General features: G+C 43.0%; 1 long non-coding RNA gene across 1 annotated transcript; it reads right to left on the bottom strand.

The window, feature by feature from the left end:
- Positions 1 to 358: 358 nt before the first annotated feature.
- LOC146358965 (uncharacterized) lies at positions 359 to 15,146 on the bottom strand. The gene is made up of 4 exons (XR_014786345.1): positions 14,921 to 15,146; positions 5,762 to 5,869; positions 2,869 to 2,933; positions 359 to 1,093 (listed from the first exon to the last, which is right to left on the bottom strand). It is a non-coding gene; the product is annotated as an uncharacterized LOC146358965 (long non-coding RNA).
- Between the last annotated feature and the right edge of the window lie 1,569 nt (positions 15,147 to 16,715).

Genomic DNA, 16,715 nt, shown 5'->3' with positions numbered 1-16,715 from the left:
ACCTGACTTTCCTCTATTTTTACATGATGGGTCAGGAACTGATGATTTCTACCATCCCAGTAATGTGAAAAACATACCTGAGGAACAGGGATGGCTGCATTCCAAAAGGAAGATCTGTGCTGAACTAATGGGGTTGGATCCAGATTTCGTAAACCCATTGAAATCAATAGGGCTTAACTTAGGAATGTATTTATTTATTTATTTGATTTCCCCCCAAGAAAATGGTGCTCAAGGTCACTAACAATCATAGGAACTAAAATAAAAAAAACTGGTTAAAACAATAAAACAAATGCATAAAAAGCACAGTTAAAATATAAATATACATTTTTACATATTTTATTTATGTATTTATTTTATTACATTTCTATACTGCCCAACAGCCAAAGCTCTCTGGGCGGTTCACAACTAAAACCATAAAATATAAAAAACATAAGTCTCATGGATTTCAACAGATACGATTAAATCTGGATCCAAACTCTGATGTTTTGTGTAGTAGCCTAGTGATATGCAAAGGAAGAATAACAGAGAGGATGCTTGTGTGCGTGTACAGAGTGTATTTCCCTCTGCCCAGTCATCCAAGCCCGTTCCACTTCTGTACCTCAACGTATGTTTGTTGTCGGAGTGAGAGGATGGAGTGCAAGAGCGTTCCTTTTCCACAAACGTTCACAAACACGTACCCATGACACGGTCCCTTTCAGATAAGCAGATCCCAACAGCAAAGTTTGTTTGGCCACTTAATTAGTTTTGTATACATTGTGATTGCTCTGCCTGCTGAGCTGTCCCCTGTATGAAGTCCTTTATGGGACTGTCTCCCAAACAGCTTCACTCGGCTGCAGTTCTTATGTTCCCCAGGCAGGAAGAGCCCGGCATTTCCTTTCTTTGCGTGATCCACATCAGTTAGCATCCAGTCAGGAGGTCTGCTCAAGATGAAAAGAATATTGGATTGTACAAGTTTCATTTCTTTCAAGAGAGGGAAATGTCTTTCTTTTCAAAGTGCCTCTACTTAGCTTTCATTTCCTGTGCACAGAGTAGCTTTGTCTTGAGTACGATAATTAAGTTGTTGACCTTCCGTAGGGGTCAGATGGGGCTTCCTCTAGCAGAAGAAAGATAAAAACTGTCAAGAATGGACTTTTGGACTGCCCTGCAGACAGGTGACATTGCTGCAATCTCTGATGAATGTGTTCTCTTACTAAAGCAACATGGAATAGTCGACCATCAGCCAACTCGTGAATTGTGAGGCAGAGTATTCGTTCAGGATTTTTAAAAATCCTACCATTTATTTTTTACTGTTTCCTCTCATTGTAATATGATTAGGGAGATTAGAATGGCCAGATCTGTAATGCTACCACAGCAGGAGTTTTAACATTTCTCTTTTCCATGTTTTGTACTATTTACCCCAAGATGTTTAAAATTAAACTTTACTTCAGCATTCATAAGGTGGATTATTTGTTTTTAAATCCAGCTTCAAAGGTTTTTTAAATCTACCTAAAAATCCTTTTGTAACTCATGTAGCGTTGGGCCTGTTCTCTTTTTAAACAATAGTTTAGGGTGGATTCACGCAACCATATATGCTATCACAAATTTCTTCAGTCAACCCATGGCTGAAGAATGTGGCCAACTCTTGTGAATGGAAATAACTTTGGGTGGGAGACAGACTCTCTAATGATCACAGATGGGAAGGAACTGCTATTTGGCACTGGTGCTCTTTTCTTAGATATCCAAGGGAGGAATACATTGCAGAAACACTGCATAGTCTTAAGAACAGGTCCTAAATCTTTACTGACAAGCTGAAAAAGCTTTTAGGAATCTGTCACCTAGGACTGTCCCACACCAGGAATTTGATTCTGTGGCCAACACCATGTTTTTCATGACCTGTCTGTTGTAGGTGACCACTTATGTCTCACCAAAAAAGAGAAAATGCATCACCCAAAAAAAGATGACACCATTTGCATAAAAGGTGCATGTGCTAATTTAGGTGTATAGATGGAAATTTAGAAATCATTACTATAATTTTAATAGAACTACCATACATCTCACAATAGTGGAGAAACCTGTGACCAGATGGCTCGTGGGCTTGCTCAGCCTGCTGTCCAGGTGCTATCTGTTGATGGGCAACTTCAAGGCCCAGCCTTCCTGTCCTAGGATTCTTTATCGTTAAACCAAACTTGGACTGAACAGCCCTTCAAAAAGAGGACATCTTCAAATAGAGGGCTGTCTTCTGTAAAGTAGGACACATGGCTACCTAGTTTTGACCATCTCCTTTTGAGGAAAGACCCATCTGGTCTTCCAGAAATTGTCATTCTGACAATGGCAGATTCCCCAATGGCCACATACTGGCCTTCATGTATGCCCCATGGGTTATTTCCAGCCTATCATTTAGCTTAGGTACCCCAAAGAATCTGGTGATCTTTTTTCTTTAAATGCCTTATAGAAATATAAGCATGTCTAAGGAAGGCTGAGCGAAGGAAGATAGATGCTTTTGAACTGTGGTGCTGGAGGAAAATTCTGAGTGCCTTGGATTGCAAGAAGATCAAACCAGTCCATACTCCAGGAAATAAAGCCAGACTGCTCACTTGAGGGAAAGATATTAAAGGCAAAACTGAAGTACTTTGGCCACATAATGAGAAGATTATGTGACCCTGGAGAAGATGCTGATGCTAGGGAAAGTGGAAGGCAAAAGGAAGAGGGGCCAAGGGCAAGGTGGATGGATGATATTCTGGAGGTGACGGGCTTGACCTTAGGGGAGCTGGGGGTGGCGACAGCTGACAGGAAGCTCTGGTGTGGGCTGGTCCATGAAGTCACAAACAGTCGGAAGCGACTGACCGAATAAACAACAACAAAGGCTGTGATCCTAGTAAGCACACTTACTTGAGAGTTATCTTCACTGAACACAGAGGGACTTACTTCTTTCAGTAAACATGGTTAAGACTTCACTGTAAAAGAGTAATAATAGGCAGGCGTTGCAGTGCTCTACATTTGCCCAGACAACTTAAACCTGGCTGCAATTATTCCATTAGGAACTTGGTTAAAAACAAATGGAGCCACAAACAATTGTAGTGCATGCTATTTGTAGAGTTCTCTGGGTTTTCTATCAGATTTGGTCAAGCAGCTAAAGCAGTTCTGTTTCTAATAAAGCTTAAAAATATTTCTGAATGACTGTCCATGTGCTTTTCTATTACATGTCATTAAGCTCTAAGAATGCGGCCAAGGAGAACAGCAAATAAAGACCTTTTCAGCATTCCACTATTTTATATCCTCCCACTCTTAAACCCACCACTGAATTCAGAGGAGAGGAAAAATCCTTTTGTATGTTACCAAACATTTTCTACAACCATCTACAATTCTACTACAACCCACAAGGCTGTTTAAGCAGTTCAAGCTTATGCATGTAGTAAAATGTAGTTTGTAGTAAAATACAGCATTAAATATGAAATTATCAAGGGGCTGTATGAAGAGGATGACAAAAGGATCTGGGAACAAATTAAGGAAGATAAAGAGTTTGTTACTGCGGAAATATCTTATTTTTACCACCAGTGCTGGATTGTGGAGACTTTCAGGCACAACACCCCCAGTAGTCCCCCCTAATCTGGGGGGGATGGGACATGCGCCCTGAGAATTCCCTGAAGTGGCTTCTGTCTTCTTGGGTGCTCTGTGCAAAGTGGAAATGGTAGCACTGTTAGGCCAGTGGGCCCTCTGCTGGTCTTGGAGCCCTGGCAAATGCCCAACCATGCTACCTTCTGGAACTGGCCCTGTTCTATTCAGTATTAGTGATTAATTCACAAACGTGCGGGTGGAGGAAGAACAAATGTGCATCTCATGCATATCTAATGAAGAGACTTCTTGCACCTTAAAGACTTAACACATCTATTATGATAAGCTTTCATGGATTAGAGTCCACTTCATCAGATATGTGAAGTGTTATGCTCATTTGGCAGGTATATATAGACACAGGTGTAGAGGAGCAGGGGGAATGTAAAAGGTGGGGTTTGATTCATATCTGTATCAAATATAATAAATTTGCAATATTTGTTCAAAGTTTAATACCAAGCAAAGGCAGCAGCTTCTGGGGCATTGTTTCCAAAACAACAAAACAACCTCGGAAGACACAGTTGTTCCATTCTGTATTTGGTTGAATTGTGCTGTACTTAAAAAAAAAAAAGTTGCTGCTAGTTTATTATTAAATAATTTTCTGCTTTAAATGTTTAAATTGTCATTCATACATGTCTTTTAGAGCCTTGTAAGCCGTCTTGTGAGGGAAGTACACCCTGAAAGAGGGATGATAAATCTTTTAAATAAATAATATAGTGTAAAGCAATCAGACGTTCCTAAGGCTGCAGTCCTATGAACCCTTGCATGGGATTAACCTCATTAAATACAATGGGGCTTCCGTGTGTGTGTGTGTGTGTTTAAAAAGCTCAGTATCATAGGCCCATCTTCCATCTGAACTATGGGTCTTGCTGTCTGATCCCTAAAGTGATAAAAATAATGGGAGTAGGTGAGCTTTGTCCCACAGCAGCACTCCAAGATTTGCACCTTTGAGTTGAAACAATTTGCTCTGGAACCATGCCATTGATATCAATGAGCAGCTAGTTTGGTGTACTTCAGCAGAATGAGGAGGGAAATCCACAGAGAAAGGTAAGCTGGGCTTGATATCATCCCCATCGTTAAAAACAAACAAACACACATACCATCTCTACCACCTTCTGCCCTTGGACATCTTGCCCAGGTCCTTTTTAGGACTCTGAAAGGCCTGGGGATTTATCTCTATCTTGGTTAATATAAAGGGCTTCTCCACATTAATGGAAAATCCCGCTGCCTTACCGGGGCTTTCTCCTCCTACATACTTTGCGGGATTACGATTGGCACCATTACAGGGGAGGACACAGACAACCACCTCATTTGAACTGAAACCTTCCAATTTGGCACTTTTCCTATGTTTTCCTTTAGACAGTGCCATCTAGTGGCTGACATATAGTGCTATGGTGACATTACACCCTACCGTTTCTGTGCTTTTTTTTTTTTTAAAGACCTGATTAAATCTGGTGTTTTTTACAACAGGAAAAACCTGAAAAGGTGTGGGTGGGGCTCTGGATGTCGATGACATCGTGTAATGGACCCAAAAACTTCCATGTGTGGCCAATCACGAGCGTGCACTAAATTGCTGGTGTAGAGAAGCCCAAAGACTGCCTCATTTCTCTCTGTGATCCTCTGGTAAATGGGGTCAGTGTGCTACACCCAGAATGGAAACACATCTGAGTAGCAGCTGGGTTTTATATTTCCAAAAGAGGGGATCCAACATTTTTCCCTTTCTGGTTTCCAACAGTCCTAGGGGCAGGTGCTGTTCCAGCCATCACATGATGCGCAAGACCTGATTTGAATGTCTGCACAGGCCTCCTCCCCACACTTCATCTTGAGACTGAACATGCTGATGCTGCAACTTCACCATCATGTCAGGTTATTTTGTCTCCCATTTTCCCTCCCCCCCTCCCAAATCTGTTTTTTGAACACCTTGCTGGATGAAGAATTCTGGAGATCTCGAAAGCTTGCACAATGTTGGTGCTATTTTGGCTGAGCTAACGAAAGCAACTTGGATCTGGCGATTACTGTTATCAGGGACCCTGGAAATGTTTTTGAGGTGCAAGGGAGTGGGGTGCTCAAGGCAACCCAATATTAAATTAAACATGAAATCCAAATGGGATCCCGGCTGTGCTGAAAAGACATAGTTCATGAATATTATAGAATGGTAGAATTAGATGCTCACACTTCCAGATTCAGCCTCTTCACTCTCAGCCTCAACTCTGTTCCTGGTCTTTCTCTGCACACATTAGCACTGAGCTCAGCTCTTCCCTCCACAGCACAGTTCTGCTTCCTTCCAAGACACAACAAGACAGTTCAGCCAGTAGTCATATACTAGAACAGGGGCTGGATCTCTCCCTATTGTTTATCAATTAACTTTGAGGATAACAACAGTCTTTTTGCCTGATGGGGGGGCCGGTATAGGGCATCTCTACACCAGCCTAAAATCCTGCATTTAAAACGGGGCTTTCTGCTTCCGTTTTAATTGCAGGATGACAACTGACTCTCTTTACATGCGCTTCCTTTCCCCTCTCCCCGTGAGTCTTCCATTATCTTTCATTGATCTTGCTCCTCTTCTTGCCGCTTTAACTCTTTTCACGGAGGAAACTGAAGCAGACAACAATGGGGTAATTTGATAGCTCATTATCTGCTATCTATTTAAAAATGGAACAAGGGGCATTTAATGCAGGAGACACCCTTCAGGGTCATGGCGCTGTGCAAAGAGCCTGCAAACTTCCGTGAAGGAGCAATCTCAATCACAGGATAAAAACTCCATGTGAAGGAGCCCATAGTCTCCTAGCCAATCTTAAGAAGGGCTGCAGTTCCCTCTGCCCACCCCCCTGTTCCAGGGTCCCTGGGGTTCATTTGATTCCCCCTCTCCTCCTTCACACTGCACCCTTTGCCACCATCACTCCCCTCCTCTCAGTTGGAGCATATTGTTCATGGCCCCCTCCATTGTGTGTGGCCTGAGGCAATTGTCCCCATGTCCACCCTTCTTACTCCAGCCTGAAGAGGAGTGCTGTATAACTCAAGTACCCACAAAATACATTTGGGACACTGATTGGTCCTAAGAAAAGTTTCTTATTCTTATTAATAACAGTAATAATATGTATGTGTCACTTCCCATAGTAAAAAGCAGTCTCAAAGCAACTTACACATACAAAAATCCATAATTAATATAACAGAAAAAACAAAATCAATATAAACCATAATCAGCACAAAAATACAAATAAAAAATGAACATTATAAAACCAATCTAAGAATACAATATGAAAAGCATTCATCCACAACACACAAAATCCCTCTTTCCTCCCTGCAGCCTAGAATGAACACCTCAAAAGCAGACCACAATAATTGGGCCATAACAAATGTCCATATGCTTGAGACAGAAGTTCTGGTGGAAAGGACCCCTTCGATGGGTCTAGATGACGAAGATGCCACTGATGTATCTTAGGTCCCTCTTGGGGACCTGAGCTGAGGAAGCCTTGCTCTGAGTCAGTTATGAATGTGGTGGTAAACTGTGGAACCATGCAGGCATCCCTGGAAGGTTCCATGGATCTGAAGAGCTTGGTCCTCTGTTGCAGCTGTGGCTGGCTAACGTGACGACGAGGATCTCCAAGTGACAATCTTGACAACTTTTATGATCATTTTTAACTGGTTTATGCGTGTGTAGTAAGGCTTCATATTCAAATTGCAGCTGTGTATCAGTGTCCTCTTCTCTACATGGAAGTACAGATAATTTCCAACATAAACTACATGTAATAGGCATAGTTTGTGCTTCATTTGCATAAGCATCACTGATAACAAGCCCAGCTGGTAGACATGTACTACTTATTTGGCAATGCTTTTATTTTGTAATTGCTCGTCTTCCCACCCCCACTCCCCAATACAACTATGGGGTTTGACAGTTGTCACTGGGGTCTTTGTTTTATCTTCTAATTTCTGAGCACCTGAGCATTTTCATATTGGTCACTGCAGCTATGAGGGCTAGACATTAAGGTTGTGCATCAGATTTGGCCAAAGCCCAAGTCAAACTGGGCCCCCTTCAGACTGTTTCTGGTGCTTCCTGAGTTGAAGTGAGATTCCCTTCAAAGTGATCAGTACCAAAGCTGTACCCTGCACGAGGTTTCGTTCACAATTTGGCTTTGGAAAGGCAGACAGTGTATTTTGCTTTTGCTTTTGCTTTTTGAAATGTCGGGGGGGGGGATGTTGAATGACTGATAGGTCAACCTTCTAATCATAGGACATGTTTTATCAAGGGCTCTCCAATCACTGTGCTTTGGGGGAGGGCAGGGATGGGTCCATGAGATGGACATTCTTCCAACATTACCAGGCTTCACTATGAAAAAAGAAGCCTTCAACTGGTGTTGAATCATCATAACTCTCTAGCCACTGTACCTATCTTTCTGAAACTTTGCAGGTTTCATGCCGGAGACACCTCTATGATGAGCCCCATTTTCATACATATTGCCCAAAAAACTGTGGGGGATAGGGAAGGGAAATAAATCACTCACACAAACACCACCAAAAATGTGAGAATCCCCTTTCACATAAACTGCTGCATCTACCCTTCTGAAACTTTGCAGTTCCCTTAGTTAGAGCCACCTCTATGCTTACATTTTCAGAAGAATGATCCACCAGGAACATAACGGAATAAGTGCAGCTTTTTTTAGATTCCCTCAAAATGTCAAGGCTATTCTTGCACAAAATTCCCTGCACCTATTCCTTTGAAACTTGGTAGGTTTGATCCCCTCAGAAGGGGGATCCCTGAAAATTTCATCAAATCCTGCCAAGAAATTAAGAAGTCATCAGCAGTTCCCTTTTAACAAAGCCAAAATATAAAGGTGTGCAGCATGAATACCACTGCACCTATATTGCTGAAAGTTGGGAAATATCATCCCCTCATAACAGACCACTAAGCCTGACAATTTCACCCTCTTCTGACAGAGAAAATAGCCACTGTTTGATCTACCATGAAGGGAGGCATGAAGCCTTGGATTTCTGAATCTCAGTTCTGATTCAGTTCCTGAGTTGAAGTGAATAGCCTCCAAATTGGCCTCAGTAGAATCAGGCCATTTTCTGAAGCATCCAAGCATCAAATTGGGGTCCAAGTCCAATCTTGTAGTTAGTGCACACCTCTAGTGCATAGGAGTCTTTTGTGTGTGGGTGGTGATGGTGGTGGAGGAGGAGGAGGAAGAGGAGGAGGGAGGTGTACTCAGTCACATGAACCCCCAGCTGCAGTCTGAAGTGCTATAGTCAAGCCACCATTTCACTGCTTCAGTGAGCCTGGGTCCAAGTTTCACCACTTCCTACACATGTATGTCCCCAAACTCCACTGGCATTAAACAGAATGGTGGGAAATAACCAGGCTGGTCTAATAAAAGGTATCATCTCCCTTGCTGCATGTTTTTCATTCTGTGGGACCAACGCAAATACTAACCCTTTTGATTTTTAGGCAGAAAGAATTCCTCAAATTGTTAGACTTCAAACAAGCAAAGGAAAATATTTACTAAACAACACTAGAACTCTACACTCTTCAAAACTTACAAAACCACTTTCTCCATATGCTTTTAACACCCATTGCCCCTCTCCGCCTCCCTGTAACACTTTCATCATTTGACTTAATGTTAGCATGGGGAATCTCCTCATTTCAAACATCTGGTGTGCAAATGAAGCACTCAATACTTGAGTGTCTATTATTGCAAAATCCTCTCAACCAGGGCTTCCTGCTTGAGCATTTTAGTCTGTTTTCAGGAGAAAGACAGGCGCTTTGTCCTACGCTTAGGGCGGCCACTTGGTTACTATAATTTAAATACAGCATGTCTCGCCATAATGGGGAAGATGTGACCAGGTGATCTGTGTGGCTGCTCAGGTGTTGAGTGTTGATGGGCAGCTTCGTGGCCCCTGCTTGCTCTCCCTCCTTATGGCTCCTGATCTTAAACCAGACTTGAGCTGGACAGCTCTTCAAACAGGAGACTGCCCTCTGACAGGCCTTCAAACAGAGCCTTCTATAAAGTAGGGCACATGGTCCCCCTACCTGAGCTTCAGCATCTGCGTGTGCCATTTGGTGCCTAAGAAGCAGCTCACTGTAGTAGAACCTACTTGCAAATAGCGCCATTGCCAAATTTCATAATTGGTCAGCTCGTTGGTCGAAACGTGCACATTGATAATACTCACTTTTGTAGTGAGCTTGGATCGCTGCCCTGCCAATTATTAATTTGGGAACAGATTGCGCGCTTTGGAGCATGTGCAGTCTACACTTAAATTACAGTATTTCTTCCCGTCAGCTGAATTTGTTGGATTAACACCCTTAACACCAGCCTGGGTCCTCCAGCAAGGCATCCACCTTGAATCTTTTGTCTTTGCTGCTGCAGCTCTGGCTCTGCAAGAAGAACTTGGTGGCGGCATTCATCTCTCTTCCATACTGAATTGATCAGCAATAGCATGTAACCATTATGTAGAAAGACCACGTGAAAACAACCAATCAGGTAAGGGTACATAACATGGTGACACATGATATCATGATGCATTCATGATTCCAAACTACAGTCTGTCTGTCTGTCTGTCTCTCTCTCTCTTTCTTTCTTCTATGTTTATGTATCACTTACATTAAAATAAATGTCTATTCTATATGCTTAATAATTCTATCTTTTAATAATGCTTTCACCCATTTATATAGAACAGACATTCAGCTAAAGGCCCAGGTTAAACTTTAAAATAATTGCGAGAGATTGAGAGAGAGAGAGAGAGAGAGAGAGAGAGAGAGAACGAGAACTATCAGAATAGCACAAGAAATCACACAGTAAAAGATGCAATGTCCAGTTCAATGAAAAACAGAATTTTTCACCCACAGGTGTTATTGGAAATAGTCACTTGACATTATAATACTTGTGCTTCTATTGCGTCAAATTGGTCCCTTTTTAAAAATTAGCTTTTCAAACTTTTAGACATTCAAACATTTAATAGGGTCCTTTTTGTCTGTTATCAGCGCAACAATCATCAAAAACAAAACCTCTAATACTTCTAAAACTTCGTAAAGTGCCTTTGCTGTATCTGCATAAACATCTATTGCGGTTAACAATCGCTGTCATGATCTTCCAGCCTAGAGTCATGTCTAGCCCAATGATTTGTTTGGGTGCAAGGCATTCTCAAGCATGCCCCAATGAGCGTACAAATAAATAAGGAATGGTGAGGTGCAGTTGCGGCCTTGCAAGAGACGCTTTCCGCGGCAGCTGGGAGAGGGGAGGAAAGATCCACAATCAGATCTTCTCTTCCATGCTCCTAGCTCTGTCTGCAGGCATGGAGGAGATCCACAGCATCCTCTGGTGCCCTGGACATTGTCTAGGGCCCATAGAATTGCTCTCTTAAACACACCTTGTTCCATACCAAACCAACTGACATTAAAACATCCCCAATAAAGAAAGAGATTGGATGTTTCCTGAATTTGATCATTCCAATAATTAATAGAAAGTCTCACTTTTCTATAAATTGATCTTCTATTGATCTCCATTCTCTAGCTTTTACCATATTAGTCAGAGTAGTGGTCATATCCCAGACTCTGAGACACCAGTCATTAACTGAAGGTGCTTTAAACATATTCCAGTTAAAACAGATTGCCATTCGGGCTGCTGCAGGCATTATACCTTTTAGTAAACTGTTTCTTATGTTGGTCTGAAAAAAAAAGCTTTTTCAATTATTTTAAAGTTTGCATGCATTGTTTACTCTTTTCTGGACTATACATGGCTTTAGCCACCAGACAATGTATGTAAAGTGCTTTGAACACTCAAAAGCACTGTATAAAGGCTTAAGTATTATTAAATGACGTTTCTGAGGCTTCTTGGCTACAGAGATAACATTTGAAAATGAGGTTTGTGGATAGTGCTATTGTTAAGCAGGCAAAACTTCATAACCCTGCATTGTTCCTTCTCCCTTCTTCGCAGTCTCCTTTCAAGTTCCCCTCTTAATAGACCCCAACGGCTATGTGATACCATGGAGATTTAAACAAAATTTTCCAGTTGTTGACAATGCAACAATAGTAGGGCAGATATGGTGCATGTATGGGGGAAATGTCCCCCTGTCCAATGGTTTGGCTTCATATGTTGACTAAAAACAAGGGCATCCTAGGGGTAGTCATCCTATGGTAGCCATGTTGGGCTACCTAGAAGAACGGGGATCAGAGGCAGATGCTGAACTGATCTATTACCTACTAATGGCTACAAGAATGTTGATTAACTAAACACTGGGGAAAGGTGGGAATACCATCAATTACAGTTTGAGAAATTAACCGTTGGCATTAATTCAATGGTTTTTTAAAATGTATTATTACATTATCCCGCCTTTTTTTCCTCTTGCAAGGAACCAAAGGTGACTTACATGGTCATCCTCCTCTCCATTTTATCCTCACAACAACCCTGTGAGGTAGGTTAGGTTGAGAGTTAGTGACTTAAAACTGACTTAGAATTAGGGTTTCAAATGGAGTATCTTTAAATCAGAGGTGCAGAATTTCAGGCCCGAGGGCCAGATCCAGCCCTCCTAGGGTTCCAATCTCACCCTCTGGGGCTCCCCAGAAAGGCATACCCCCTTCCCTGACCTCACCCCATCCCCTCCACACACACACACACACACTGATCATTTGGTGGTTTCCCAGCTTTGGTGCAGTTTTCCCCCCATTATAAGAAGTTGAAAGGCCTTGGTTAATGGCAGCCAGAGCTTTGAACTAAAACACGCTGGTATTTGGATATTTATTTATTTATTTATTTTAATCACCCATCTGGCCAGTCACCCAGCCACTCTGGGCAATGTACAACAATAAAAACAGTTTACACAATAAAATGCAACATTAAAAACATCACATTTCTAAAATTACCCTAGCCCACCCCAAATGCCTGCCTGAACAACCATGTTTTTAATGCATGGTGGAAGCTCATTAAAGGGGGGGCATGGCGGAGTTCCCTAGGGAGGGAGTTCCACAGAGTGGAGGCCACCACAGAGAAGGCCCTCTCCCTCACCAGCCTAGCTGTCCTGGCTGATGGGGCAGACAGAAGGCCATCCGAGGCTGATCTTGTTAAGCAGCCTATTTGGTGTTGCTGGAGGCGCTCCTTGAGATAGGCTGGGCCGGAGCCATATAGGGTTTTAAAGGTCAAAACCAACACCTTGAATTTGGCCCGGAAAACAACTGGTAGCCAGTGCAGCTCCTTCAGCACTGGAGTGATGTGAACTTGCCGGCGGCTGCCTTTAATCAGGCGGGCCGCCGCGTTCTGTACCAGCTGCAGCTTCCGAACCGTCTTCAAGGGTAACCCCACGTAGAGCGCATTACAGTAGTCTAAATGAGAGGAGACCAGGGCATGTACTACCGATGAGAGCAGATGATCGGGAAGGTAGGGGCGCAGCTGCCATATCAGATGGAGTTGGTACAGCGCTGTCTGGCTCACAGCTGACACCTGAGCCTCCATGGACAGCTGGGAGTCTAAGATGACCCCCAAGCTGTGGACCTGGTCTTTCAAGGGTAATCATACCCTATTCAACACCAGGTCAACATCCCCCAACCTCCTGTCTCCTGCCAAAAGTACTTCGGTCTTGTCAGGGTTCAGCTTATTCCTCCCCATCCAGCCACTCACCATCTCCAGACATTTGGACAGGGATTCTATGGCCAACCTTGGTGAAGATTTGAACAAGAGGTAGAGCTGCGTGTCATCTGCATACTGATGACACCGCACCCCAAACCTCCTGATGATAGCCCCCAGAGGCTTCACATAGATGTTAAATAGCATCGGGGAAAGGATGGAACCCTGTGGCACCCCACAAGTGAGTGGCCACGGGTCCGAAACCTCCTCTCCCAGTGCTACCCTCTGGTACCTGCTGGAGAGGAAGGACCAGAACCACCGTAATACGGTGTCTCCAATGCCCAACCCCTCCAGGCGGTCCAGGAGGATACCGTGGTCAACAGTATCAAAAGCCGCTGAGAGGTCGAGGAGAACAAGGAAGGAGCATTCACCCCTATCCAAAGCCCTCCTCATATCATCCACCAAGGCAACCAAGGCCGTTTCTGTCCCATGCCCAAGCCTGAAGCCCGACTGAAATGGATCTAGATAATCGGCTTCTTCCAAGTGTGCCTTCAACTGCATCGCCACCACCCGCTCAATCACCTTGCCCAAAAAAGGCAGATTCGAGACTGGGCAAAAGTTGTTCAGAACTTGGGGATCCAAGGAGGGCTTTTTTAAAAGCAATCTTATCACTGCCTCCTTGAGGGCTGATGGCATCACTCCCTCCTCAAGGGAGGCATTCACCACCGCCTTGATCCCCTCACCCAGCCTCTCGCTGCAGCTCATAATGAGCCAAGATGGGCAAGGATCAAGTAAGCAGATGGTCGGCCTTACAGATGAAAGCACCTTGTCCACTTCATCAGGAGGAAGAAGCTGGAACCGATCCTACAAAACCGGTGTGCCACAGACCGCCTCCTGCTCACTAACTGTATCCACAGCGCACGGAATAACACTCCTAATCCCATCCATTTTTTCGGCAAAGTTCCTTGCCGAGGCCTCACAGGAGGCCTTAGAATGCTCCAGTGGTTCCAGAGCAACTGGACTGACCAGGCTCCGGACCACTTGGATGGGGAGGGGATTGCCTGTGTCCCCACCCATCACCGGAATGCTGTCCCCAAGAGCTTCTCCAAAACGGAATTCATCCCTCAGGCTAAATGAGGTTGAGCAGTCCTGCTTTAAAGGATGAAGAGACCATTTCCCCCAGGAGTACTAACTTGGTTTGGTTTAATTGGACTAACTTGATGAGGCTTTGATTTAATGACAACTTAATTAACAATGGTTTCATGAGGTGATAATGCTTTGTTAGCATTTTTGGGTCTTGGCTTGATATGAAATTGTGATGGATGTACTGCTGTTACATGTGCTGTTGTTTTGATATTTGGATGATATGAAATATGACTGATCTATGTACATTTGGTAGGTAGGTAGGTAGGTAGATTTTAAAAGTACCTACAGTCCCTCAAACTTTTATTTCATATATGACACTTACTTGCATTTCCCGTCCCCACAATTCTGCAAATACACCCCCCCGCGCAAATAATTTTAAAATACCAAGAATCTGAATAAGCATTGCAATCCAATTTTTAGTGCAAAGCATACTTGCATACCTTTTATCAACTTCTGTCATTTATTTCTGTTGCAAACTTCCCTGTCAGCCACGCAGCAGACTATTATATACGCTACACTGCAATGTCCATAACATTTCATAGAGAAACACGTGGCACCAAGAAGATCTGAGAAACCACAAACTTATCTCAGAGTAGTAATAATGAAACCAGTCAGCATAAAGTGATCTTTGTTACCTTCAGGATCAGATTACTTTTCAAGTGCCGGTGTGTCTGCCTGTTATGTTTGTGTACACATGTTTGTATGTCAACAGCTATACAGCTTGAAGGAGCTTCCAGTTAATCTGTCCTTCTGTTTCCTATTTGCCTGAGGGAGATGGGGAGACAGACAGCAGGAATTAAATTCCACACATATGAGTCAACCAGGTAGTATTTCGTGATAAGAAACATCCAAGATGATCAGCTGAAGACAAAGAAGAAATAGAGAAAGGTTAAGAGTAAGAAGGTTAAACAGTCTGCCTCACTGTCTATATGTGCAGTCTACCGAAGTTTAGGACACAACTCTGTTAAAAACTTTTGAACCAGATTATCTTTTCATCCCATGAAAGTATGGAGATTCAATTTTGGAATTTGCAATACCTCACAAAAACCACAACATGCACACACGCACGGACATACACCAGTTCCTTTTGTTTATTACTGGTGTATTACCATTACACCAGTTTGAAATCTATATGGGCCACTTTGCTTTTGATGTTAAAGATTTCCCCTCCTGAAAGAAATGCAAGTAAGGGTGCAATCCTATGCATGTCTAGGCAGAAAATAGTCCTATAACTCCCAGCATTCCCCAGCCACTACTGTCTGGTGAATGCTGGGAGTTGTAGGACTTTTTTCTGTCTTAACATGCATAGGATTGCACCCTAAAAATATCATGTCACGGTTTCCAAAAACCAGTAGTATTTTCAAGAAATACCTGCAAACAGAAAACCGATTTTTAACTGTTCCCCCCCATTAATCCTATGAAGTCCAGTCTATCCTACATTCCAACAATCATGTTTTTCATGCATATTCTTCTATAAGAGATGCCCATGGTGCAGGGAAAGGAGATCAGTGAGGCAGTAGGATGGCACAGGACATTATAGAAGGCCACTTGTAGTAGCATACAGTCTAGGAGAAAAAAACCAGAAATCAGTTGTACCCTCTAGTTCAATTTATTTTCATTGGATTTGCTTCATGCTTCACTTTATCTGGATCACATCCTCCCCTTTTAATGCCTGAATGCCTGTAGGAGTATTTACTCGAGATCAGTTTGCACACAGATGAGCTACCTCTTGTGACACCGTAACCACCTTTGATATTGACACGTTCAGACATTCAAAATCATCTTCCCCATGCAATGCAATCAGAATGTCCCCATGTGGAAAATGTAAAGTGTGCTGCTTTTTTCCCTCTGGAGTTCCAGATGCGTCTTTCTCCTCCCCTCAAAACTGCAGCCTTTGGAGGCTGCTTTTCATTTGTCTATATCATGGAGCTTGTCTCTCAGTTATACTACAAATGTGTTAAGCCCAAGGTATCCCATTTAAGTGTAACTTCAGTGTACATAATCAGTTTATCCAAGCATCCACTTATCCATATGTTTTGGATGTCTCTGTTCCACTCAGTTAAATGAGTGATATTCTTAAGTAATCACGGGGGGGGGGGGTAAACAAAGAGTTTTATAGCCAACAATAATACTGCTTTTATCATCTTTCCTGTCTCAGGGCTAGGCTCCAAATACTTTTTCTTATGTCTTCCTAGAACGCGGAGGGAGAATGAAATGTAAGCTTTTCTAGGAAGATTCATTCTGAATCCATTACCAATGGATACTGAAAAGAATGGGGGGAATCCCCATGCCCTCTGAAATCTTAAGAGCCATTCAACACAGAGAAAGTGGTAGACTGGGGTGCCATAAACCTGGACTGTAGCATTTCAGAGTTCAGGTAGGAGTGTGTGTCATATTTTTGAACGTCCCCACATAAGAAACTTCCCACAT

This window comes from Heloderma suspectum, chromosome 1 (assembly GCF_057233095.1).
Source record: "Heloderma suspectum isolate Gila_16-S chromosome 1, 16-S_ref, whole genome shotgun sequence".
Taxonomy (NCBI): domain Eukaryota; kingdom Metazoa; phylum Chordata; class Lepidosauria; order Squamata; family Helodermatidae; genus Heloderma; species Heloderma suspectum.
Note: the sequence above shows the minus strand (reverse complement) of the source record. Positions and strands in the feature narration are given on the sequence as shown.